The 25,212-nt window shown below is 39.3% G+C and overlaps 1 protein-coding gene across 1 annotated transcript in view; it reads right to left on the bottom strand.

The window, feature by feature from the left end:
* The window catches only part of PITPNC1 (phosphatidylinositol transfer protein cytoplasmic 1), a 200,999-nt gene that overhangs the window by 169,966 nt on the left and 5,821 nt on the right, over window positions 1–25,212 (bottom strand). The window lies entirely within an intron of this gene.

Here is a 25,212-nt window from a genome sequence, read left to right as displayed (position 1 = left end):
CCTTTAATGTATGTCAAATTGGGGAACCAAAATTTGAGATCCCCAAATCACTAGGTACTTTTGAAAATTTAGGCTAAGATATAAAGGTGATGTATGTAAGTGACATCCTGTGAAAGCAAATTTTCTACTTTAAAAGTCTACTAACATTTTAATGTTAACCAAACTCATCCATTACAAAAACAGGAAATGGCAGATGCATCTATTTGAAACGACTCATTGTGTTGTGGAGAGACATAAAGTCTTTTTTGTAAATTGCTGTTTTTGTTATTTAAATCTGTAAGGCTGGTACCAAAGAATCTTTATTATTTAAAATTATAATTCAAGTTAGAAAATACCCCCAAGAAAGTTTCATTCATATATATGCAAATAAACTACTCAAATTCTTATACTGCAGATTTAACTGAATTGCTGCACCTTAAATCAAATGAACGGGAAGTTTTCGAATGATCTCTACTGCATGTATAATAGTTCTGATTATTCCATTCTCATCTCTCCAGCAAATGCTTTGGGGTACGACTAAAATTTTCCTAAGGAGGGGGCTCAGATTACCTGCCAATTTCCTCACTTCTCCTTGCAGAGCAGGCCTGGCAGCGGAGGAGGGAGAGGAAGGAGTGGGAAGAGATGGTGGCCTGGTGTTCTAGGAAGTGGGGAGCTGGTTCCAGGGAGTCCTGGGGGCCGGAGCCCCTGGAAGAGCTGCCAACCCCACTCTGGTATGTGCTGGACACTGACAGCTTCAATTGCTGCTTCTTCCCCATCTCCAAAGATTGGCCTGACTCCAGGTAAGAGAGGCCTTTGTGCTTTAGTTTCCTCCATCTGTAAAATGGGTGTAATGATACTGACCTCCTTTGTACTTAGAGATCTACGAATGAAGCGCACTAGGTATTGATGTTATTATTAATTATTAATAATAAAATGGAGGTTTATCAGAGAAGGTGACACAAGTGCCTATTTATTAAACTTTGGAGAAAGGTAGAATTGGACAGCCTCATTTAAGTGTTCAAGTTTGGAAAATGGGTTCACAGACCTAGAGGAGGACAAGTATCTGTTATTACAAATAAACATACGTTCTCTATTAAATAGGATCTGTGTTTGACCTTGTATCTACCAGGAAAGCCATTTAAGTCAGTCATAAATTTTTAAATTCATATGCAGTACCCAAATGCTACCATTTCACAAGATGCTACCTACCTATATTACATATCCCATTCCCCATGAGCTATTATTGACTGTTAAAACTGTACGTTTTAAGCACTTAAGAATGGTGGAATCTATATTAAGGCCAAAGACCAGTATAATCAGTATGCAGTCTAAGCCTTGGAGGACAGCAGTTATAGTAATGTATGTATAATGAAGTTTGTGTGCTATTTTTAAAAAGTGCATTAAAGATAATGACTGTTTTGCCTACATGCATGAAGTGATGTTTGCTGGGCAGATATAGGCACCAACTAGCACAGAGATGAAATTTCCTCCCCTGATAGCACTGCATATGCTGACCTTCCATCACAGCTGAGGGATGCTACCCAGTTTTACATTGTGCAGGATGAAACGAAGGGAGACTTTCCCCTCTTTCATCGCACTCTCCATACAGAACTAGTTTTATTCACCTACCTGAAATGGTCCCCCTGAAAATATCTTCATCCTCAGACAAACACAAAGGAACTGTCAGGACCTTTTTCTAAGGGAGAATGAAAGTAAAACTCTGCAGTCCAAATTCTCCCTTCAGACACCCCACTGCAAGTGCACAGACTTCAGTGGGGTTGCATGAATGTGATAAAGAGCAGGATTTGGTTCTGAAATTTTAGTGTCCACTACATTCTTCTACAGATAGAGATGATCACCAATCTCATTACCAATTTACTCCCAATTTAACCATCGCAATCCCGTATTATGTGGCAACACCTGTATTTATTCTTTGTCTCAAAAATTAGAATTATTATGGAGAAGCAATGCTTAATTACAGTAGCAATATATGGCACCCTAGGAGCTGACTTGGAAATAGTAAAAGAAATAGTTTACTGCATAAGCTCTTGGTTCCAGGCTAGCCAGCTGTTCACAGCTTAGTGATAATGCAAATTGCACTAGCTTGCCACATTGACAAATCTAAATTAGGTTTAAATGATTAATTTTTAAAGCCACTCTGGATCCCCCTAACTGCCTGAAAAAGAGCCCTTATTAAATATGTTAGAATGACCTTAAAGTCAAACAAAAATCTTAGCACTTTCAGGACAACAGCTCCATCAAGTAAGCTCCTCTAGTTTATTCATCAGTCTGCCACAGAACCTTCTGAACAACTTAATTAGACAGACAAGCCGAGTCACTGCTTTTCAGCAAGAGCCCATTTGTGGAAGAATCAATACATCTTTCCCCATTTATCATAAATGCTGAACATTAAACAAACACAATTAGAACTTTCTCACTTCATCATTATTGAACATCCTTGCATTCTACCAGTATAAAAATTATAGAAAAGGGATAGTTTGCTATTTCATGCCTAGGAGAAAAGTGTTTCTAACTGCATATCAGTATGAAGCTGTGAGAATTGGTAAAGTCACCACAGAAGCTTTCCATCAGTCTACAGTGACATATAGTGCATTCATTGTCTATGGAGAGCACAATGGACCAAATTTTCAGCTAAAGGTGCTACCGTTGCATGTTCACTTTTGCATTCAACATGACGCATATGTGTGTGCAAATAACAAGCTGCACATCCAAATCAGGCATCTGGACAACCAACAGTTCAATACCCAAATGCAAAGCGGGTGAACATCTGCTTTAGCTTTGAAACTCTTGTATGAAAGATGCCATAGAAGTGCAACCAGAAAATAAGGGCACATAAAATAAGAAGCTATAGCTGAAATTGTGACCCAGTAGCTTCAGAACCATTTATGGGAATAATTTTACTGGCCTTCTACCACATAGGCTGGAAAAATTCTATCCTTGTTTACACCTGTGAAATCCTAGTGACTTCATTGGAGTTGCTTAGCTGTAATCCCACAGAGAGAACCGTGCAAACAGTCACCTGTTCTAAAGACCAGTACTATCTCAGTCCTCATGAGAGTACATCCATACTAATCACAAGACATTATTACATGGCCATCTATTATAAAGGCCAGAAAAATAACTACCTCCAAGTTATTGATATTATCAGGTCGCACTGTATGCATTTAAGACTAGTTCTGAGGCAAGAACGGAAAGTGAAATATATGGGAGATTGCTATGGGCATGGAAATAAGATCTGGGAAAATCAATACATGGAACAGAAAAAGTAATAACATCGTCCTGGTAACCACATTTTTTCCTTATGATAAATCCAACTTACCTGGACCAAATGATTCAGCACATTTTTATGACACAGGTTACATAACCAAACCGTTTTAAAGCACTGGCAGAACTATTCACTTTGGAACACAGTCTTATCTTCTACTGCATAGCTCTTTATATTTCCAGTTAAAAGGTACTGAAAACCTCTTTACTATTGTCAAACAGAATACATGAATTTCATCAGTCACTTCGCAATGAACTGAATATCATTTCAACATATCTTGCTCTGAGGAATCTCCCATGACCTATTCAGAACCTTCAGAAAAACCTATTTTTGCCCCAATTTACACCAGTGTACAGGACAGATACTACCCTATTTCTATATATACCACAACTGTCCTCTCCAATCCCACACCTCCAGGGGAGCCAATGTTCTTCTAGTGGAGAAAAACTAGACATGCTGTACTCAGATTCACCAATGCAGCTCTTAAGCTAACAATATTTTACAGGTCTATGGCACCTTTTTACCAAAGGATTCCCCAGTGTTTAAAAACAGAGCACTAGTGAAACAAAGGCACCACTGCAGGGAGAGGTGTGCACAACATGATACATAACATATAAGACCCACAACTGTACACTAGTCAGCTAGAATCCTGTAGTTCCTACTCCAGCTGGCTTGCAGACTTGTTTACCTTTTTCTGAATTACTCTTATTCTTGTCTTATCTGGAGGGGCTAAAATATTGAATTTTCTTTCCTTTCCTATCATTAAATATGCATGAATATTTCAAAACTAGTGCTCAGCTCCTTACTTAGCCTTACTTGGCAGTTTGTTAGCAGCCCCATGGAACAGTGTGAGCTTTGCTTTAACAGTAAAGTTGATCAAATATCACATGTATAATGACCAGCAGGATGGGAAACCTTAGAAAGATAAAGGATCCCACCTCACTGGCCAGCCCAGCCTCTGACACTGTTACCTCTGCAGAAGTGCTGTGGAACTGGGTACTATGTATACCATTTACAGCAACCCAAGAAAAGGAGGGCAGTAGCTGCAGCCTTGTGAGAAGATTTAAAACCCCCCTAGCAACTTGCTTGGCCCTCAGTCTTGCCTACATCATAAAGTTACAATGCTTTAACACAAGGTGTTAGTACAAATGATACATAATGCATAATATTTCATAATTACATAATATTTCATGAAATACATAATATTTCAAATGGAGTTAGTTAAACCAATGCTGTGCTAATTTCGTTGTAGCTTAAATCCAATCAGGAATAAGCTGGTCCCAAAATAAAAGGGCCCATACAGCCTTTTGTACCAGTTTAACAAAACCAGTTTAAAAAACAAATTTCAGTTGAACTTCTGTGTACAGATAATGCCTGAATATAAGTGTCCATGTCAAGATAGCAATATATTTGCTTTTCGGGGAAGGCGGGGGCAGAATGGGGAGGAGGAGCAATGAGAAATAATCTGGAGGTAAATTTAGGAGCAAAGCTACAAATGCACACAAACCTATCCTTGTGGCAAAGATCTATCAATATTCTACATCCTAGAGCTGCATGAAAGAAAAAAAAACAAAAAACAAAAGACTGACTTAGCCTCTGATTAAGGCAAAACTCCAGCAAAAGGAATATACTGATGCCTGAGAGATGCACATAAGCTAAAAACATCTGAAACAGGAAAATAATATATAGAACTTGTGCAAGAGTCACTGTGTCATTTTTACTGTATGCACAACCCTGTCAATTAATTATGTTTTGTTTCATTTTATTTAAATGTATTTTACAAATGCCTTTCAAGCCAGCCTGCAACCAGACTTCTCACCTGTGGAGCTGGCTTTTCTGAGTGCCCCTACACAGCTAGTTTAGACTCTGGAATATGTTTCTTCACTGCTGGCAAGGAGAGGAAGAGAACACTGATAGTTTGAATGATTTAATATCTCACATAGTAGCTAATCTGTGCCTGAAAAATCTGTAATTAAATTTGCAGTCTTGTGGTCTGAACATCACTGGTAATGAAACAAAGAGAAAAATAGGAAAAGGGGTTTGATTCAAAAATAAACAAACAAATCACATCACCCTAAGCGTGATGTTTGGGGTCGGACAACAGAAATTCATTCTCTTTCATCATTCTCTGCACTAGTGCAAAAGCTTTGGACTTCCAAAACAGCTACACCAATCACCAGAGACAGAAGACACCTGAAACAAACTCCCGTTCCTCCTTTGCAGACATAGAAGTTGCTTGCCATGGCTGAACCGCTGTGGCAATGCTATGCTAGAAGAGGCAGGATGTCATGAACACATTCAGGGATTCCATAAACCCTGTATACTATATTATCCTTACTCTCATTATCATGCTCAGCACTCTTTGGGGACAAGATGGGGCTGGAAGATCTGTCACTACACAGATTATCCAGTCCTTCCTACACAGCCAGGATACCAGGGACACTATATGTGAGTGCGTGTGAGTGAGAGTGTGGGATTCCCCCCCTTTGCCCTTGCAGAGCTCCCATTGTCTAAATGACGAGCAGGAAGCCAGATATGGACCTGTTTTCAAACTACAGCCTGCAAGGTTCTCCTGCCACACACAGCATACTTGAGGATGTCACTAACACCACATAGATGGCCAGGCTCTGCAGTCATTGTGCAGGCAAAACTTCTATTGAGAAATAAAAAACCTTTACTCCTAGATTTTTGAAGCACCATGCAGGATTTTAACATATGATTCCTATAGCCACATGGTTAAACCCCACTCTGTTTTTCATGGTACTAGCCAACTACTCCTAAATCAAATTAAAGTAATTTCTCAAATATCAGAACTCACAGCACAAGAGGGGCTGAGTAGAGGCACACATCAACAATTAAATGTTTGTACATTTCTTGAAGTAATGAATTTAAGAAACTGGTTTCCAAACCAGTGATGTGAGCAGTACAATGTTTTAAAACCACAAATATTATAATTATATGCTGTACCAAATACTTTCCCTACTAGTTTTGATCAAGCCAACTCTATGTAGCTCAAAACAAACATATGAGAAATATCTCCAGGGCACCCTTACTTTCTGCAAATTTCACTGCTGTGCCAAATGAAATGGAATTGAGGGCTGGCTCCAGAAATCTGCAAAAATGTTACATCGCCACCCACTAAACATAGCAGCCATCACTAGAATAGACTTGTGTTCTCATTTTAGTAAAGAAGTGTTTTATAGATATCACAGCAAAGGTCAGCTACTTCTTCCTTCTCGCCTACACCCTTCCTTTCATTTGTTTGTGGAAACACTGTTAACGGCTGACTCCACAGCTATTGTGTACACAACAAACTCTCACTGACTTTAATGGGAGCTAAGGGCAACTGCAGCCTGTAGGAATACACCCTGGATGCCTGATCCTTGAAGTCAGCAGGAGCCCAGGGCAGGACATGACCAAGTTGGGCCTTAGAGGAAGAACTTCAGAAGAACAGAAGGAGAAGGTGTTTGGGTTAGGGGAAGAGAATGATAGGGAGGGAGGAGGAAACATTAAAAAAAGGAAGAAAAGATAGGAGGGAAAGGTTGTTATGAGGGATTAAACAAATGAGATCTGTCAGGATGCAGAAGATAAGGATCTACAAAAAATATTTTGTCCTCTGTAGTGAAATGTGTGTGTCTGTGCGCATACACACACATATATTAGGGTGGGGGAGACAAGAGTAAGACCAGCAGAGGCTAAGGTTTGAACAGAAACCCTCTCCAGGTAGGTCTTTGCTACTTGTGTGACAGATATCACAATTTCCTTCAATATCCTTGACAAAACTTTAATGAATTAAGCTTAATTATCACAGGCCTGTATTATTGTGGGATTGTATGTAACAATTCTAGGGGAAGACATGACTAATGGAAACCTTGGGAAGTATTATGAGCGTCAAAAGACTATTTTAAACAATGTTCCAGACAAGCATGAACTTTTAAAGTTAAGTGCGTTTTCCAGGAAATCTCTAGGGGACGGTGTATGCAAATACAGCCCCACCAGTTATGCAAGAACTCAGCTTTTCAAAACTTCACCATGAGGAAGGGACCTTTGGCTGATGATTACCTGTTATGTTAGGATAAGATGAAAAGGCCCAAACTGTATAAAGGAGGGACTCACAAATTCATGAGTGTTCTTGTTCTGAGAAAAAAGTGTTATGAACTTTTAACCACAGAAGAACCCGTGTGGGGTTTGAAGGACTGACTCCTACCAGAGCCCTTGCAGGAGTTGGGGTGATCTTTGGTAAACGTATTAGATGAGTATAGGTTCTTTTTTTGTTTTCATATGTTTCTCTGTAATGCTTTCAACTTAAGAATAAACTTGCTTGCTTAGGAAAGCTGGGCAGTACCTTATAACTGTAAGCAATTATGCTGTTTATAGCCTCTGAGGGGAAAGCAAAGCAGGCCTCCTTAGGTAGTCTGATTTGCTGGGGAACTCACAGTGAAGGCAGGGAACTGGGCAGTCTGGACCAGCCCTGCCCAAAAGAGTTAACAACTAAGGAGCCAGGAGCCTAAAAGTAGGTGACCTTGCTGGGCCACAGAAGGAAAATACAGGTGCAGTTGCCCTGAACTGTGAAATCTTGGGTTCCAGTTTAACCAAAACTGACACAGAACTGGTAAAAAATTCTGGATGCACATTTCTTTCACACCATTTTACAAGCAGTAAACTCAGAAATCAAAATAAAATAAAAAATACAAACCATACAGACACACCTATGTTTCACCAGTTTCCCAAGCTCCTGGTAAACACAACTCTCATATCTCTCCCTTTTGGCACAATCCTTTTAAACTAAACAGGCTCAGCTACAATTAACTAACTCCCAGTTTTGAATGCCTCTCTGAGTTATTTCTGAGCCGTACAATGAATTAACCTCTGCAGCCCTGTTGTCCAGTTTGGTGGGTTAGAGATACCATGGGGGTAGGATGAAACCAGGCTTTGGGGTCCTATTCCACCTGCCACTTCCCCTTTCCTATGCCTCTTCTCCAGCAGTGAACTTACTTTACATCTAAATTTCAAACAGTGTTAGACAAATGCCAGTGTGGATTTGACTTGGTTGAAAGGGTTATTTCTTGGAATCTTCCCTACTGGTGCAATGAATTGAAATTTGCACTTCCTTGCATTTTTAGGGCAGCTGCCGCCAAGTGGAGGAAAACAGGCAGCAATCTTACCATTGCCATCCCCTGGACTAAATCAGCACAAATCACTGATGTTCTTTATTCCACCAGTGAATGAACTAAATCCAACTCCAACAACTTCGCAATAATTCTGAGCTCAAGCCCTTTCTGTCCGTCTGTAACTGAAAGATAAAACAGCAATACACGGATACATTAATATTGCTTAGTGAAAAGGCAGGGTCAGAGGTATCAGACTGTAATTCACTTGTATCGAACTTGTCTTATGCTTCAGAAAAACGTAACCACCTGTTAAGCTGTTATTTTGGGGAGAGTGTATCTATTTTCAGTGATAGACTTTGCACTGATATCCATCTCCAAGTATGACATATAACACCATGGTAACATAAACAGTGTAGCTGCTTGAGAAAGTTAAATTATAAATAGCAATGTATAGCCCATGAGGTCTTGGAAATAAACTAACTTGAAAAATTAATACAGCGGGTCTTATCTTGCTCCAATTAAAGTCAATGACAAAAAAGTTCCATTGACTTTAATAAGTATAAATATCAAGTACAATATTAAAGATAAATGATGAGGTGTCTTTGAGAAAGAGTCAGGTTACATATATCCACACCACACAATTCACTGTGCCTAACTACAAGAGAGATTATTTTAAGTATACCTGGTTCTTATAGTGATTTGTATTCACAAATTATCAACAAAAAAATCTGATTAGGTGTTTGTTACCCAGAATGATACCAGGTAACATTCTTAACACTACAATTATCGTTGTTTTAAAATTTCTGGCAAACATGTTGTTTTGTTTCACAGGTGCTGTGTCATGGTAATAGTGTTTCAAATAAGGTGGCATATTCAAACTCAGATTAATATTATGCTTCCAAATAATTGTGATATAAAAATGTAAACAAAATAGGTGTAACCACACACAGTGCTGAGTCCTGTATGTACTGGTCTTCACTAAATGAATGTCAATCAGGCAACTGAGTACAATGTTGGCTAAAAAAATGGTTTAAACTGGACTGGCATTATCAGATAATTATTTTGTTATGCATTGTGAAAAATAATTATTCAAAGTCAACAACACAAGGTCATCAGTTGTGCAATATCATTAAACCTATGCTGAAACAAAACCAAGAACTAATATGATGGAAATGAAACAAAAGACATTCAGCTTTACTACATTATTGCTTCTAAGTACAGAAAACAATCTATACTTTCATAGGGCCTAAATGTTCCCAAATTCCAGTACTGAGGAGAAATCAATCTTAAAACAAACAGAGGAAAACATCTAGAGACTTTTGATTGTTCTGCAGATAAGATGTACGAACCCCTTGCTAGATTAAGGCCCCAATCCTGCATACATTTATGCACTTGAATGGTCCCATTTACCTCAAATGGGCCACTTGTGCTAAAAGTTAGGTAAAATGCTATAGGATTCCCACAAAAGGCTCAACTACTGCAACAACAAAATAGGAAATTGTTAGGGTTTCAGATCAGAGAGAAAGAAAAATCTTAGCAAGAATAAGGAAAAGAAAGAAAAAACCCCAACATTTGAAGGAAACAGAATTTTAATTTTCCTGATTGAGGACTTTGAGGCTGCTGTAATGCAAATAAAATAAATAAAGTTCAGCCACAATCCCACAGGAGAAATCTGCAGGAAATAAGAAAGATTTTCTAAGAAAATCATTGAAACCACAGTCCTATAATTTTGTACCCTGCAAAATTCAGAATATGCTCTAACGGTAAAGACTATATTTTTGTACATTTCTGGGGATTCAGAATTGGTCAGTCACCTGTTAACTGAAACCAGGGAGAAAAATTAAACAAGAAGGCAACTCAAAGGAATAAAATCTAGTGTTAGATTAAGAGTTCTGTCTATAAAATCTTATTCTAGTAGAAATTAGGTGTACTTTGCCTCTAAAAATGTGATCCAAAGCCCACTAAGGTACATGGTGATTCTTTTAAGTGATTTGAATCAGGCCTCAATCGGATTTGTATCAGGCCTTAAACGTTTGCTGTATTTCTTCAAAGTTTTGGTGATATGTCTGACTGAATTTTGTTTTTCTACCACCCCCAAACAAACTGTGACTGAGCATTTAAGATATTTGGGGGTAAGTAAAATGACAGTATTTGACACAGTATTTGTGAAATCTGTTATTTATAAAAATGCGGTAAGAGTTTGTAACTTTCTGGAGGACACTTTAGCTCCAAGTTAAATTTGTGTCTTTTGGTGCTTAGCTGCATCTATACTGAAATACTGAAGAGCATTTAAGAAATAAAAATCAGGTTTAACATACTTCATATCAGATGATGGTCCTAATCACAATAATAATTTGCATCTGCATCCTACCTTTCACCTTAACTGCCCATTGCAAATTTTGATAAGTAAATGTTACCTATTTCACAGGGACATTGTAAGTATTATTCTTCCCATTCTATAGTTGGGAAAAGTGAGGCACAGAGAAATTGAGAGGTTTTCCCAAGGCCAGATTGAGAGGCAGCATCAGAGCTAGGATCAGAAGCAAAGAGCTGCTAGCTCATAGTTCTGAGCCTAGACCACATTATTCTCTCACGTGATATGTCTGGGCTTCAGCAACCATACAGAATATGATACCTTTGAAAATAACCTCCCGGTACAACAGCTGCTAACTAGTTAATCCCTAATTTAAATCTAGTTACATGCCAGTTCACACACTGTATAGTTTATTTGATCCTGACAGTAACAATAGTTCCACTGTCATCCTGGAAAACAGTGGGTCAGATATTCCGTGGTATAAATCAGCATAGCTCCACTGGGTTCAGTGAAGCTACATTGATTTAAACCGGTTGAGGATGTGGCCCAGTGTCACCAATTCGATAATACATTATACAGCAAACAATACAATGGTCAGCCTTTACCATCTGCTGGGCTAGCTCTAAGTAGGCATTGTTAGTTTCAGCTAAAGACAATTGTTCATCATGGTTTGCATTTGTGGTCAAATGAAAGGGGCTGTATTCTGTTCTCAGTAAGTGAAGCTACTCAGGATTTTTACACTGATGTAAATTAGATGAAAATATGTCTCAACAGTGTGTACATCACTGGGAAACAGTTTCACAGTTTTAGGGCAATAACTAATATGGACTTCTTAAGTCTACATTGAAGGGGCCATTGGATCACAGAAAAGCTGCAATGGAGGACACATTCTGCTCTATAGGACTTTTTATGTCGATATAAGAAGGATGCTCAATGTCAAGATCAAGGTGGCAAATGTTACAAACTGTATTGTTGGTCAGTGTGAATGCTGCTGAGTTGTGTGTAAACCAGGAAAGTAGAAGCCCTAAGGGCTAGAGAAATTGCAAACAATAGCTTACTGCTTTTTTTTTGTTTTTTTCCTGATAGTTAAAAAACGAGTTTTTCTTTTCCACGCACAAGGATGTAAAGCCAAGGTTCATGCTCATCCAAAATCATGGAATGTAACTAAAGAGCCAGTATGTATATGCAGAACGATTCTCATGCCAACAGTATATTAGTGTCTAGCATGACAGCTAAATCTTTGTTTCAGGTGTTCAGATATTCAGGATGGAATAGCTAACTACAATGTCTGCATGTATTCCAGCAACCACAACTGACTCAGCTATAAAAAGACAGCTTGGGGAACATGTTTGTCAGTCCACCAGTCACACAGAGGATGCTGGATGAATCAGTCAATGACAAAACCATTGATTATAGGGCTATCTGATCATCTAGGCAGAATATTTTGTCAAGGAGAAGACAATTCCTAACAGATGTTATCTGTATTAAAACCTGCCAGACCAACTTGGATACATTCCCTCACACAGGCTGAGGTGCTAATTTTCAAACATAACTATCTCAGCCCTTTGGAGGCCAGCATCCTAGTCACTATATATCAGACCAGGCACTGGGTGTAGTTAGACTAGGAGGGATTTAGGAAGCATGATTGTATTTGAAAGGACAGAAGAGATCACTTACAGCTCTACAGAACCTGATGAGCTAATGAGGTATTTAGTTTACCAGCTGGAGAACCCAGGGAAGAAAACAAGGCTGACCCAGGGAACAGGAAAGGGCTTCACAGCTCTGCTGCTATATTGTGATGTACCTGGTGCATAAACAATAATAAAGACACTTGGTGAAGGTACTTTGGTGGACTCTCTGTGTCGGTTACTTCACCCAGAGTGCTTACCAGGGAGGGTCTCCAGGAGCAAACCTATTCATATGGCTATTGCAGAAATCTTTTCCCTCCAAAAACTTAAAGATCTTACTCCACTTTAAGGACTATAATTGCCTAATATTTTATTTTTAAATTAAGAAGATTATCATCTAGAGTCTGACAAAATGCATCCAAAAAATGGGGCATTTCCAGCATTACAGCTCAAAAACAGATAAGGAAATTAGACTGTAGCAAGGGAGAATGTACTTATAAAGCCAAAATTTTCAAACTTCAGAGCTTAAAGTTAGGCATCTACAGCCATCCATAGTTAGAACCTAAATGAGAGTGGCCTGATTTTCAGAGGTGTTGGTCATTGGCCGTTCCCATTAACTTAGATAGGAACTGAGTGTGCTCAGCACCTCTGACAATCTGGCTAAGGGGATAAAACCCTTAAGTTAAGGCACTCAAAGTTAGAGGCTACTTTTGAAAATATAGGCCTTACCCTCTCTGTGCCTTAGTTTCCCCATCTGTAATATAAGTCTAATAAATACTAACTTATCTCACAGAGCTCTTGACAAAACCAAAATTTCTCGAGTGCTCTAGAGCTCTTTGGATAAAAGATACTATAAGTGCAAAGTATTAATTGGCAGCTCTTCCTGTGAAGGGACTGCAGGATCGGGCTCTAAATTATGTCAGATGAAACCTTCCAATCAAAAGTGTAAGTGTTAACCTTTTTGCTTTTTAAAGCTAAAGGACTTCAACACTGAAAGAAATACACACTGTTCTCCATTGACCCCAAGTGTATTTTTATTGTAATTTACATGTGTGTGTTTATAGGGAGAGCTGCTCAGCTAACATCTAATCTTTTCCATTGACAAGTTCTTATTAACTCAATACATTTTTCAATTAATCATCACAGAATCTTCCAATAACACTTTTGTTTTCTTTTACAGTATTGGGTTGAAGTATGAAATGGGTCTGAAGTGAAGAGAAGAATTATTTTTGATCTTTGATCTATTTGCAGAAGAGTTCAACTCAGATCTGACATCTGTTCCACTTTTCTCCAGTTCACAGGTGGCTTGAGTGAGGCTATAGAAAGCTCAAGTGTAAAGCAGGCCAGTCATTCTCTTCCCCCTTTAAAACACATCCCTCCTGGCTTCCAACCATTTCTTCTAAACTACTAGACTATAAATAAAAATAAAACAAAAACATCTATAGTTATTACTAGAAGTCAATTTATTTCGGGCTCTTTGCAGGACCTATATAGTAATAGCTTCACATGCTTTAGCTATTATATGGTTACAACTGTTCTCCCTAGCTTGTCATCTTCAAGGTCAATCTGAGGTCATGTTCTAATGAAGGCTTTTTGATGTAAGCAGATAAGACTGACCATGAGATATCAGATCAGATCTGCTTGTCCACGTGAGTCTTTTACAATGCTTTCTTTTGGAGAGTAAAAAAGATGTATAAAGTGGAGGCCCGGAGAGTGTGTAGATCAGTAATTAGCCATTAATTCATTTCTGCCAAGCACGTCAGTGCTTCAACAGATTAATCTGCAGAAAGAAGATAAAAGATTGTGAGCCAGGTTCTGTTGAGCAATGATGATGAACAAATCTCTTTCCATTTCAATTTGAAAACTGCTGCAAGATCCTTTGAGGAAATCACAATAAGATAATGGAAACATGATAGTCTCTGCATAGCTAAGGCTTCAGTCAGGCTTCATTATATTTGATTTCTACCCCTTATAACTTGGTATGAAAACTGCCAGTCTCACCGTGTAGGATAAGAATGTGGTCAGACTGCTTTTGAGTTACAAGTCATTAAAAATGAACCTAATCTGACATGTATCTAATGTTTATGTGCCCTACTCTTGCTTACAAACAACTTGTTGCTATCCATTCAAATGTCCCATTTAATTACATCTCTTTGAAAACATATGCATGGGTTATATTTGAAAAAAAGACTAAACAACTATTGATTATTTTATTCATTAGTAATGATTACAGTATTGCCCCCTGGTGGGTGATTGTAGTTTAGAGAAAAAGACAGTGTCCTTCTATACAGTACCTCACTACCATAACAGAGATTTTCCCTTAGAAAGATCATGTAATAGAAGCCACTGGAGCAAAAGTTCCCAATCCAGCAAATAATTATGCAGATACATAAGTACTGTCAGCTACTTCTCTGTGCATACAAACACATCCCCAAATAGTTTCAGACAGCCTTAAATCTCTCCATCTGACATGCTAAAAAAACCTGCTCTTTGTGCATAGAGCAATCAGCAGGCTAGGAAATCTCTTCCGCAGGCCCGCTCACAGCAATTCCAGGCCACAGGGCAGAACAGTCAATGGGCCCCCAAGCACACACAAGCCACGGACACGGTCCACCTGATATTTGGGCTGTGCTGCGCCTGCACTGGGTGGTGCCCAACGAGCTGCCGGCTGCACTGCTGGGCACGCTCTTCCAGCACGGCCAGAGCTTCCACATGCCCACCTGGTAGGGTTGCCAACTGTTTAATCGCGCAAACCCAAAGACCCTTGCCCTGCCCCACTCCCACTCCTTCTCAAAGGCCCCACCTCCTGCTCACTCCATCCCCCCTCCCTCCATCGCTCACTCTCCCCCACCCTCACTCACTTTCACCAGGCTGGGGCAGGAGGTTGGGGTATGGGAGGGGGTATTGGGTGCAGGCTCCAGTAGGGAGTTTGGGTGCAGGAGGGGTTGTGAGGTGTGGGCTCTGGGAGGGAGTTTGGGTACGGGAGGTGGTTTGGGTGCAGGAGGGGGTGTGGGCTCTGGGAGGGAGTTTGGTGCGGGATGTGTGTTCTAAATTGGGGCAGGGGGTTAGGATGCAGGAGGGGGTCAGGGGGTCAGCGTTTACCTTGGGTAGCTCCCAAAAGCAACCGGAAAGCTGCTCTGGCAGCGGCTCCTAGGCGGGGAGCCCACAGGGTCTCTGCACACCGCTGCCCACAGGCACCGCCCCCACAGCTCCCTTTGGCCGCAGTTCCCAACCAATAGGAACTGTGGAGTTGGCACTCAGAGTGGGGGCAGTGCATGGAGACCCCCTCCCCAGGGGCCACAGGGATGTGCCGGCCACTTCCAGGAGCGTTGCGGAGCAAGGGTCGGGCAGGAAGCCTGCCTTAGCCCCACTGCACTGCACTGCACTTTTAAATTGCCCGGGCCCCTGGGCAATTGCCCCTTTGGCCCCCCAAATCGGTGGGCCTGCTGTTCAGGGTTAGATGTCCATAAGCTCCTTAGAATGCAAATATAGGTTGTCACCAAACAAAACTGGTTGTTCAAATATTTTTATGTAAACAGTCCATATTGGGGGGAAAACCTCTAATACTTGATGTCTGGAAACATGACAGACACTTTTCATGATTACTCCCATTTGGAAGCTCTAAAATCCTGACTCACTGAAACTTACAAATAATTCAGTCTGTATTTGAGAGTATCTTGACAGTTTTTGCTTGTTTGATATGTGACTATGAGGCTGCTCCTAAATACTTTACAAGGGCCAAATTCAGCTCTTATTTATTCCAGTGTAAATTGGGAATAAGTCCACTGACTTCAGTGGAGATACTCTTGATTGGTACCAGAATAAATAAAAGAAGAATTTGTGCTATTTTATTCACTGGGAGTTTCTTCAGAATAAGAAGTTTAAGATCTGGTCCCATATACCAACTCCAGAACTAAGAGAAATGGTGATAGTCAGCCCATTCTCTGGAAAATGCTGAGGATGACTCACTTTGTTTTGCATTTGGCTTCAAAAAGTTGGTGAGATATGACTTCATATTTTTCTAATATAATTTTAAACAATTAATAACTCAGTCTTCCAAACTGGAAGGAAATGGTTGCTGGCTCTCATTTCCCTACAGAGCAATCTCTCCCCAGACATCGCTCAGAGAATTATTACAGAGATCCAAGGCTTTACCTGTTGCCCTTGCTCGTCACAATATGCACATTCACACCCACCCACCCACCATACTGTACAGTTTGCTCAACATTTTCAGATAATTTAACTGGAAGGTATTAAAGTCACAAGATATTTTCTACACAGAAAAAAGACAGGAATTATGATCTGGTATGGAGCACAAACCTTTCTGAATCTTTTTAATATCTTCAGGCAGAACACTTCAGCTGTTTAGCAACAGTTTTCTGAGTGACTTTGGTACTTTAAAAAATTATGTAGGATCTTGTAGTGTTTTCTCATATGATGTAATATAAACATTCCTATTTGTTAAAATGAACAAATTAAAATGTAATGGGAAAGAAAACTGAGAGCTGGAATGATTTGTTAATTGCAGCCTGGTTTGAAGATTGGAAATATGTTCAAAACAATTACTTCATGAGACTTTAGATTCCTTATGTACTATTGAAAAGAAACTACTTTTGTAATTTGCACAGTTTAAGACTGTCAACAGAGGGACTGGTTTTGAATTCCTCATGCAAGTACAACAAGATGAGGAACCAGGATGACAGAATTAGCATGTGGTGGGCAATTGCATTATGAGGGCTAGTCAGACATCATTTATATTTTGGTTAAATTTGGAAAGTCTTGCCTGTAGTTGTGTTTATCCTGGGAAAGCAGTCAACAGGACATTTCCCAGACTATTACTTAGGTAATTAGACAGTTTCCAATGTAATATTTGAAAACAATTCTAGACTCATGGCAACTGACACGCAGTTCTCTCTGTGGCTATGTCTTCAATTAAACACCTGTTATTGGCCCTTGTCAGCTGACTCAGGCTTGGGCTGTGGGGCTGTAAAACTGCAGTTTAGACATTTGGGCTCAGGCAGGAGCCCAAATTCTGGGATATCACAAGGGGGAGGGTCCCAGAGCCCAGGCTTCAGCCCAAGCCCAAACATCTAAACTGCAATTTTACAGCCCCAGTCTGTGTCAGCTGACAAAGGTCAGCCACAGGTGTTTAATTGCAGTGTGGACATACCCTGTAATGACTTGACTGTGACATTTAGCGACAGCCTTAAAGGTGGAGGAGGATGGCATGGAGCCACAATATCCTAGCAAGAGCTCAGTGAAAGACTGAGCTTTGTGGTATACAGAGCAAATATGCAAAGATGTACTTCTCTTCCCTGGACTTTACCTTGTATCCTTGCACAAAAGCCAGGGATAATCTGGACCTTAGGGCAAAATATATACTTAATAATATTTCAGTTAATGGCAATATTAACCAATATTAAATTGTATCCTTGGGCATGTTTTAATTGCTAATACTAAGGAACTAATGCTACAGATGTACAGAAAAAACTCCCACTGACATTACCTGCTTTGAACCAGGGCATTAATCTTCAATGGCATCAATACGCAATTGACTGTCCTAAGTAGACAAGCTAGAGTAGTTATGGAGAAGCTACTATGTATGGCAGAACCCCTCCAGAATACGTGTCTTCATAAGGACCTAGATATGGGACAGGATTCTTGCTTGGTGGCTCAGACTCCAAAATAAAATTTCAGGGCTCTCTCTTACATTCTATACTTTGGTGGAACTGCTGGTCGCTTCAATGGAAGATTTGCCTTTTAAAGGACAACAGCAGTTGGCCCCAGCACATCTGATACAAAAGGTCTAAACCTGAAATTAGCACTGCCCTGTTATTTTGAGATGTATCAATTTTTGAGTCTAAATGACATTTTCTCTTGAAATAATATCCAGGACCTAATGATCAAAGGAGCATTGAAATAGCTGCTGCATTTGTCTGTGCAGATTTACTTCTGGACAAATCAGGCAGACATTTAACTACTTGATTTAAACACAGAATTCCATTTTTACACACAAATTATATTTATTTACAAAATTATGCACACAAATATATAAAGGAAGAGGTTTGCTGTGTATCTGGATGTGCGGTATGCCTTATACCCACCTCCTATGCTTGAGTTTGATCTACTCAGTGTAGCTTTGCCGTATGACAAATAAAGGCAACTGAGTACCGAGACTGGAGTCGAACTGAGTGGAAAAGGTCTCAGGGGAACCCCAACACAACACTGAAGAGTAAGGAAGGATTCTTCTTTTTCATTCATGTTATGTGAGAGTTTTATGCATGAATAATTCGTAGATCAGTACTAAAAAAAATCAACTCAAAACGAAACAACAGCCATGGAAAAGTCTCTTTGGAGACAGAGCATTTCATGATTTCATGTATAAAGTGCATAGGCTCATAGCCAGAACTTTCAAATGGGGGAAGGAACAGTGCAATAGGATTCTTAATAAGGAAAGGGGCACAAAACAAAACAAAGCCCTAACAAAACAAGACACTCCACTGCACACACTTCTCTTCCTAGGGAGAGGATATGAGAATGAATACATGAAAGATGTCAGTCACATTGCATAATACGCTACAGGATAGTGCTCAGATATTTCGGTAATGAGAGAGGTATAAGAACCTATACAGAATAGGAAAGAAATCCAAGCTCTTGTGTAAGAAAGAAATGCTGCATTTTTCAACTAGTTACTAACATCCTAATCCTGCAAGGTTTTGCACACCCTCAATTCCCACTGAATCCCACAGGATTTGAGGTCAATAAACAGCTTGCAGGAGGCAGTTAGACCTCTCTGTATCTAGCTCCAAAATGTTTCTTAGTTTTCAGAAGATGAGCGCCGCTATCCACAATGCATCAGTTTGGAAGTAGACATGCTGTCAGTAATGTATATGGACAATGGTAATATTACATTAGTGCGTACAACTAAACTCTCATTTCAACTTATTTCAACCGTATGAGGAAAGATTTAAAAAGACTGGGACTGTTCAGCTTGGAAAAGAGATGATAGGGAGTGGGGGGAGATTTGATAGAAGTCATGATGATATGGAGAAAGTGAGTAAGGAAATGTTATTTACCTCTTCACATAACACAAGAACTAGGGGTCACCCAATGAAATTAATAGGCAGTAGATTTAAAACAAACATAAGGAAGTACTTCTTCACACAACAAATGTTGTGAAGGCCAAAACTATAATTGGGTTCAAAAAAGAATTAGATAAATTCATGGTGGATAGATCCATCAATGGCTATTAGACAAGATCCTCAGGGATGTAACCCCATGCTCTGAGTGTCCGTAAACCTCTGACTGCTAAAAGCTGGGACTGGACGACAGGGGATGGATCACTCAATAAATTGCCCTGTTCTGTTCATTCCCTCTGAATCATCTGTCAGTGGCCACTGATGGAAGACAGGATATTGGGCTAGACCATTGGACTGACGCAATATGGCCATTCTTATGTTCTTATAAAGTAAGGTATTTAAACTGTTCAGAGATGGTTGGAAATGGTAAACAGTGAATTAAAGTAAGATAAAGTAAGCTGTGGTTCTCAGTTGGAATAATGGATGATTTAACACCAGAGAACAATCTGCAGCAAGAGTGGGCATCCTAAATAATTCTGTGCATATCATACAGGACAAAAGATTTTCAACCTAATCTTGCTCACCTGAGTCTCCCTGTACAGAATGTGATGCATCCTTATATTTATTATATTATTTATTTGTATTACCATAGTGCCAAGGAGCCTTACTTATGGACCAGGACCCCTTTGTGCTACGTGCTGTATCAGGGGTTTTGATTTTCTCTCCACCCTAGAATGCTATGTAAATTAATTTTTAAAAGGAAAAGGAACTTGTTTCCTTTCTGAACACATAACTAACTGCTATTAATTCACTGTGATCGTTTGAGGGCAGCTTGAGTTCAAAGAAGTTTGGCTTTGACAAACTGCTTCTTCCAATAAAATAACAGACTGAACAAGTTAAGAGCTACAGTTCAACATGACAGCTTATTCTATCAATTTCTTCTTTGAAACAATTGTTGCAGCTAACACACATATGTGAGAACAGGAGAATTATTACCTTGGAACATATACATATGGCTTTCTGATGATCCTGGTCCCACAGAAGTCAGTTTGGCCACTAATTTCTACGGGCGCAGGACTGGACCCCTATCACAAAACCAAATCTGAAATTCAGCAGTTTAAAAATATTACTTTAATTTTCCAATTAAGTAGATCCATAGGAGTATCCCCAAGTGTGCTTACTGACATGACAACAGGGACTCCACACTATACACTGGGGGGAAAAATTATCCATAATGGGTAGCAAAATATTAATCTGAAAGTAGTCATTTAAACAAATAACATAATGGATACTTTGATCTGTAAAGTAAATGGATTTTGTGACCATCTTTTATATTTTAACCTGGAATACTTACAATACCTTTTGGGGACCCTTTGTATGTAATAATATTTAATAGTCAACTACTGCATTCAGATACCGAAGAGGTATTATCTTTTTGGGCTAAATCCTACATTCCTAGACGACCCCAAGTTCCCACTGACTGGAGTGGGAGTTTGTAGAGTGCAAGAAATGCAGGACTAGCTACAATTGTGCTATTGTCGGTACATTTTACTACATAAATACCAAAAGCACAAACATTACACATCACTGAAGTCTAGCAGATTTCCAGATATGTAAAGACAATGCAGTGCTATATTTAAACTATGTGATACAAATTAACTGCAATAAAATCACTATAATATTAGTATTCCCACTGCCTTTATATACATTTCTGCACCAAATAGAGAGTGGGATGGGGGAAGAAAAGCCGGCAGTAAAAGAAATGTATTTAAAGCGCCCTCTGGTGGCTCAGAAAGGACTTAGAAACCAAATGATCTGCCACATTGACAAAAGCAAAAGTAGAAAAAAAAGAAACTTTTCTGAGTGTGGGTGTTTGCAAAAGAAATATGTGATGCACGTTCAGTTTTTGATTGACCTGAAGAGGCACCGTCAAATGTCTAGGGCTGTTAGACAAGGGATTGATGTTTGTCATACTTTCAAAACAGTAACTCCTCTCTTCTTTTAGTGTCCACCACAGCAACATAAAGAACTGATAAAGCAGCATCTAATCCTTTTATTTGTGTGTGGCACTGTGCAACAAGAAAGCTCCATCACCATCATACTCACATATGTATGAATTAGCAGGCCTTTAGATGTCTAGGTATTTATTACACTTACAAACACACACTCACTATACATCTATGTATATATGTCTAAGTAATCTATTACATATACATATTTTGATATGTATAGATGGCCATAAATGTGCATGATACTTTGCAGGCACATAAAAATATAATGTCCATAACCCAGAGAATTTAGTCTGATTGATAGAAAGCAACATGACTTTAAAATACTTTTTTCCAATACTAAAAGCGTACTGATTAATTGTTTTATCAGAGATCTACACACTACAATCATTAAGTTTAAGGCCATTTTTATTAACAATGATGTAAGGGAGATCTTTAAGTCTAAAGAAGGAAGGTTTTCATGTATTTAGAAGTTGGGTTTATTGGACAAATGCTTTATCAGATTCTAGATCTCAACACACATCAACCCTTTCAAAAAATTTGATTTCTAAATTATTACAACTAATACTTCGATGACAGTGAATTCATTACACTTACTTTCACTTACATAAGATTTCCTTATTTTGCAATGGAAATATGCTTCTCTACACCAATCACAACAGGAAAGAGTTCATTGTACAAAGAAAAATGACAGTACAATAAACACAAAATAACTAATTTTTTCTAACCTCCCTTTGAGCCATCATTCAGGGGGGAAAAGGACAAATAACCTAATGCACTATAAGCATTATTAGTGAATGCACCTACCTCTTCAACTGTCAAAGGCATACAGATCCGGTACTCCTTCAAGAGCATATTTCTGCTGCAAACCAGCAAAGCTGGAGAAGAGTGGTTATTTCTGCACTCTGATCACGGCAAAAACAAAACCACAGAAAAATGAATCAAACCCTTGGTTGAGTGTGTACTTGACAATGTGCTCAAAAGACCCCAACACTACCATCTAGGAGGGATGACCCAGCAAGAAGAAAAACCAATACAACTGCTCCTTTCTTCCAGTTCTTCCTCCTTCAAACTGAGATCATGTGAATTTCCCACACATACATACACACAAAGAAGTCTCAAACATCAAATGAGATCTTTAAAGTCAAAGACATCCGTTGGAAATGTATTAAAATGACAGTTCCTTTTCAGCTATATCAAGACATGCCTGGAGCAATCAAAAACAAACCAACCCCAAAACAACCAGCCTCAAATATTAATGTCACCAGCAGCAGTATATTGGAGCAGTGGCAGCAGCAAGGATGAGATGCTTACTTCCAGGACAAAGGCTTTACAACGTTTCCTTTCCAGGCTGATAAACACGGCTCCCTCTTCCTCTCCGTATTACAGCTGCTATTATGCACGCACTAGTTCTGCACTGTGGGGGAGAGACTGGATCTGCTGCCTGATATTTCCCCACACACACACCTTTGATCCTTCCTGGGGCTTGGGTTTCCCCCACCACAGCTCTGTGTGTGTGAGAGGTAGCTAGCAGAACTGAGGAGTCTCTGCAGCAGCAGCCTCAGCTTGGGTCTGAGTGTATATCTGACATCAGCAGCCACAGCAGGAAGGATGGCCCCATCCGGCCAATGGGGAAATGGCACAGCAAAGAATGTGGAGGATTTAAACAAAACAGCATGTCTCTCCTAAAGTGCCAGCAGCCAGCAAGCAAAGTGAAGGAAGCTTGCAAGTGGACAGCAGAGAGAAATGAAATCCAAAGGCACAATTGGTATTATTTTATTGCACAATCATTTTGGGTCATATAAGAATGCGTAACTAGGAGTAGTGGGATGAAACTGAAATTTGGGAAATTGGGAGGAACTTCCCATCAGCAAAAGTTATTTAGGCTGTGGAGCTATCTCCCAAGGGGAGTGAAGGAAATCCCTTTGCTTGTCATATTTAAAAATAAGACTGTACAAAACACGGAAAAATGTCCTGTAAGTAGAGTCCTGCACTGGCAGGGAAAGAGTCATGATTATCTAAAAGATCTGTTCAATCTCTAACTCCTATGCTTTACATTGTATTGTTACGGAAATATGGAATTATTCCATTTTTCCTTTTCTTAGCACTTTTTAACCCTTCAAAACACTTTTCAGACATAAGATCCTGACGTCACTGAGACTGCCCAGCCTTGCCTTTGCTGAGTGATGGTTTGCAAGACCTATTATTATCAAAGAAACTACAAGATGGCCTTCAGGAATTGGTGCAATGAGCACAAAGGAGATATAATAAACACAGGATGTAATAACCTCACCCACTTCCCTTTTGGTTACTCCTTCATTGTATGTGTGCAGGCTCTGCAACTTGGCTAAAACTGTTTTTCACGTCAGCCATCGAACTTAAAACAGTGGCACTGCAATGTCAGTGAAAACACGTGCCTCACTGCTACTTTAGCCATAATAGCAGATCCCATTTTAATAGGCAAATTTTTCCATTGCTTGGGAAGCAGCAATCAGCTGGTTAAGCCTTTAATTTGCCTGTTTGTTTAAAATGTTTTTCAGTGACATTTAAGGTGTAAAGCTAACGTTAATATAGTAATTAATATGTAAATATTAACAGTAATGTTAGTGTGCACAGGAATCTCTTGAATTCTAATGCTGGCTGTGAAGCTGAATTATTATGTGGCCTTAAATTCTGTACCTCCGTTTCCCCACCCATAAAATAGGATCTGTGAGAATAATTTGAAAATATAAAGTGCCATATAAGTGGTAAATAGTAGTGCAATATTTCTGCAATTCTGCATTTTAATGTAAATAATTTACAGTATTTAAAAAAGTGTTGCAACACCAGGTTTTTAGGGATGGATATAAATTTTGATCTAAAATGAAATAGGTATGCCGTAATATGAGAGAGTGAAAAATCTCAGTTGCTTTTTGGCATTGAACCTATAGGTAAACTTAGCCCAAGGGGAACATAGTGCCATCTACTGGAGCAAACAAAACACTTCTTTATTAGCTTGCATTGATGATAGAAGAAAGAAAAGGAGTACTTATGGCACCTTAGAGACTAACCAATTTATTAGAGCATAAGCGAAAGAAAGCTTATGCTCTAATAAATTGGTTAGTCTCTAAGGTGCCACAAGTACTCCTTTTCTTTTTGCGAATACAGACTAACACGGCTGTTACTCTGAAACCTGTCATTGATGATAGAGTTATACATCCACTTTGCCCTCCCTTTGCACAGTTGTAAATAACTACATAAGGCAATGGAGAATCAAGGCTCTAGGAATTTTACATAGAGTTGTGTCTCTCAGTGCTTTGGATTCTCAGCTTAAACATATGAACAATGCACTGCATTTCCTCCATATCAAATGAGTCTGCTTTGTCAAATCTGGTAACTGCCATCTGCAAATATCAAGCTGTAGTCATGATTTATATCTTTGGTTTTGTACACCCAGGGAAGATTGTTCCAAAGACATATCATCCAATTTCAAGTTTCAATAAGTAAGTAAGGGCTCAGTCCTACAAACTCTGAACCCTATTGCCCAGTGGATGAGGGGTCGGAGTGATAGGTTTAAAGGATCCAATCATATAAAAATAAATGCATTATAAAGTTGCAGAATGCCGGAAAGAAAAACATAATGCGACACAAAACAACCAAAGGAAGACTGTATGTAGAGCAGTGATCAGGGAGACAGTACCTGGGACATCACCTCTAATTTGGAAGAGACTCACTACGTAATCTTAAATCTAGGGTTACATCCTACCCCTTTTGAAGTTAATCGGCGTTCTGTTCTTGTTGTCAGTTGGAGCAGAATTAAGTCCTAA

This window comes from Lepidochelys kempii, chromosome 14 (genome assembly GCF_965140285.1).
Source record: "Lepidochelys kempii isolate rLepKem1 chromosome 14, rLepKem1.hap1, whole genome shotgun sequence".
Lineage (NCBI taxonomy): Eukaryota > Metazoa > Chordata > Testudines > Cheloniidae > Lepidochelys > Lepidochelys kempii.
Note: the sequence above shows the minus strand (reverse complement) of the source record. Positions and strands in the feature narration are given on the sequence as shown.